Below are 3,262 nucleotides of genomic sequence, written 5' to 3'. Positions count from 1 at the left end.
GTAAACGCGTCTTCACTTTTCCTTCATAGCTTGAAATTGGAAGGTCTTAGAAGCTTGAAACCAAGCGCATACAACACAAGGGGCATCAATGAGCTACTGGCCGCTCACTGGTGGCTCCAGCGCACGCGGTTCAGTCGCATCATTCACTCTGATGTGGTGTTCATGAAGTTGGGTGTTGAGGTGCATGTACTGCATTGTGACAGAAAGTCACTTTACAACATCTTACAAGCCCAAAGTGGATTTTGAAAAAAGTTTCCACGAGTGCATGTTTTGGCCGTCTCAGCCAACTGTCATGAAATATGAAAAGTAAACGCGTCTTCACTTTTCCTTCATAGCTTGAAATTGGAAGGTCTTAGAAGCTTGAAACCAAGCGCATACAACACAAGGGGCCTCAATGAGCTACTGGCGGCTCACTGGTGGCTCCAGCGCACGCGGTTCAGTCGCATCATTCACTCTGATGTGGTGTTCATGAAGTTGGGTGTTGAGGTGCATGTACTGCATTGTGACAGAAAGTCACTTTACAACATCTTACAAGCCCAAAGTGGATTTTGAAAAAAGTTTCCACGAGTGCATGTTTTGGCCGTCTCAGCCAACTGTCATGAAATATGAAAAGTAAACGCGTCTTCACTTTTCCTTCATAGCTTGAAATTGGAAGGTCTTAGAAGCTTGAAACCAAGCGCATACAACACAAGGGGCCTCAATGAGCTACTGGCCGCTCACTGGTGGCTCCAGCGCACGCGGTTCAGTCGCATCATTCACTCTGATGTGGTGTTCATGAAGTTGGGTGTTGAGGTGCATGTACTGCATTGTGACAGAAAGTCACTTTACAACATCTTACAAGCCCAAAGTGGATTTTGAAAAAAGTTTCCACGAGTGCATGTTTTGGCCGTCTCAGCCAACTGTCATGAAATATGAAAAGTAAACGCGTCTTCACTTTTCCTTCATAGCTTGAAATTGGAAGGTCTTAGAAGCTTGAAACCAAGCGCATACAACACAAGGGGCCTCAATGAGCTACTGGCCGCTCACTGGTGGCTCCAGCGCACGCGGTTCAGTCGCATCATTCACTCTGATGTGGTGTTCATGAAGTTGGGTGTTGAGGTGCATGTACTGCATTGTGACAGAAAGTCACTTTACAACATCTTACAAGCCCAAAGTGGATTTTGAAAAAAGTTTCCACGAGTGCATGTTTTGGCCGTCTCAGCCAACTGTCATGAAATATGAAAAGTAAACGCGTCTTCACTTTTCCTTCATAGCTTGAAATTGGAAGGTCTTAGAAGCTTGAAACCAAGCGCATACAACACAAGGGGCATCAATGAGCTACTGGCCGCTCACTGGTGGCTCCAGCGCACGCGGTTCAGTCGCATCATTCACTCTGATGTGGTGTTCATGAAGTTGGGTGTTGAGGTGCATGTACTGCATTGTGACAGAAAGTCACTTTACAACATCTTACAAGCCCAAAGTGGATTTTGAAAAAAGTTTCCACGAGTGCATGTTTTGGCCGTCTCAGCCAACTGTCATGAAATATGAAAAGTAAACGCGTCTTCACTTTTCCTTCATAGCTTGAAATTGGAAGGTGTTAGAAGCTTGAAACCAAGCGCATACAACACAAGGGGCCTCAATGAGCTACTGGCCGCTCACTGGTGGCTCCAGCGCACGCGGTTCAGTCGCATCATTCACTCTGATGTGGTGTTCATGAAGTTGGGTGTTGAGGTGCATGTACTGCATTGTGACAGAAAGTCACTTTACAACATCTTACAAGCCCAAAGTGGATTTTGAAAAAAGTTTCCACGAGTGCATGTTTTGGCCGTCTCAGCCAACTGTCATGAAATATGAAAAGTAAACGCGTCTTCACTTTTCCTTCATAGCTTGAAATTGGAAGGTCTTAGAAGCTTGAAACCAAGCGCATACAACACAAGGGGCATCAATGAGCTACTGGCCGCTCACTGGTGGCTCCAGCGCACGCGGTTCAGTCGCATCATTCACTCTGATGTGGTGTTCATGAAGTTGGGTGTTGAGGTGCATGTACTGCATTGTGACAGAAAGTCACTTTACAACATCTTACAAGCCCAAAGTGGATTTTGAAAAAAGTTTCCACGAGTGCATGTTTTGGCCGTCTCAGCCAACTGTCATGAAATATGAAAAGTAAACGCGTCTTCACTTTTCCTTCATAGCTTGAAATTGGAAGGTCTTAGAAGCTTGAAACCAAGCGCATACAACACAAGGGGCCTCAATGAGCTACTGGCGGCTCACTGGTGGCTCCAGCGCACGCGGTTCAGTCGCATCATTCACTCTGATGTGGTGTTCATGAAGTTGGGTGTTGAGGTGCATGTACTGCATTGTGACAGAAAGTCACTTTACAACATCTTACAAGCCCAAAGTGGATTTTGAAAAAAGTTTCCACGAGTGCATGTTTTGGCCGTCTCAGCCAACTGTCATGAAATATGAAAAGTAAACGCGTCTTCACTTTTCCTTCATAGCTTGAAATTGGAAGGTCTTAGAAGCTTGAAACCAAGCGCATACAACACAAGGGGCCTCAATGAGCTACTGGCCGCTCACTGGTGGCTCCAGCGCACGCGGTTCAGTCGCATCATTCACTCTGATGTGGTGTTCATGAAGTTGGGTGTTGAGGTGCATGTACTGCATTGTGACAGAAAGTCACTTTACAACATCTTACAAGCCCAAAGTGGATTTTGAAAAAAGTTTCCACGAGTGCATGTTTTGGCCGTCTCAGCCAACTGTCATGAAATATGAAAAGTAAACGCGTCTTCACTTTTCCTTCATAGCTTGAAATTGGAAGGTCTTAGAAGCTTGAAACCAAGCGCATACAACACAAGGGGCATCAATGAGCTACTGGCCGCTCACTGGTGGCTCCAGCGCACGCGGTTCAGTCGCATCATTCACTCTGATGTGGTGTTCATGAAGTTGGGTGTTGAGGTGCATGTACTGCATTGTGACAGAAAGTCACTTTACAACATCTTACAAGCCCAAAGTGGATTTTGAAAAAAGTTTCCACGAGTGCATGTTTTGGCCGTCTCAGCCAACTGTCATGAAATATGAAAAGTAAACGCGTCTTCACTTTTCCTTCATAGCTTGAAATTGGAAGGTCTTAGAAGCTTGAAACCAAGCGCATACAACACAAGGGGCATCAATGAGCTACTGGCCGCTCACTGGTGGCTCCAGCGCACGCGGTTCAGTCGCATCATTCACTCTGATGTGGTGTTCATGAAGTTGGGTGTTGAGGTGCATGTACTGCATTGTGACA

The sequence above is a fragment of the Sardina pilchardus genome, unplaced genomic scaffold, assembly GCF_963854185.1.
Source record: "Sardina pilchardus unplaced genomic scaffold, fSarPil1.1 HAP1_SCAFFOLD_100, whole genome shotgun sequence".
NCBI classification, from domain to species: Eukaryota; Metazoa; Chordata; class Actinopteri; order Clupeiformes; family Clupeidae; genus Sardina; species Sardina pilchardus.
The sequence above is the reverse complement of the archived record's forward strand: the minus strand, read 5'-3'. Positions refer to the sequence as shown.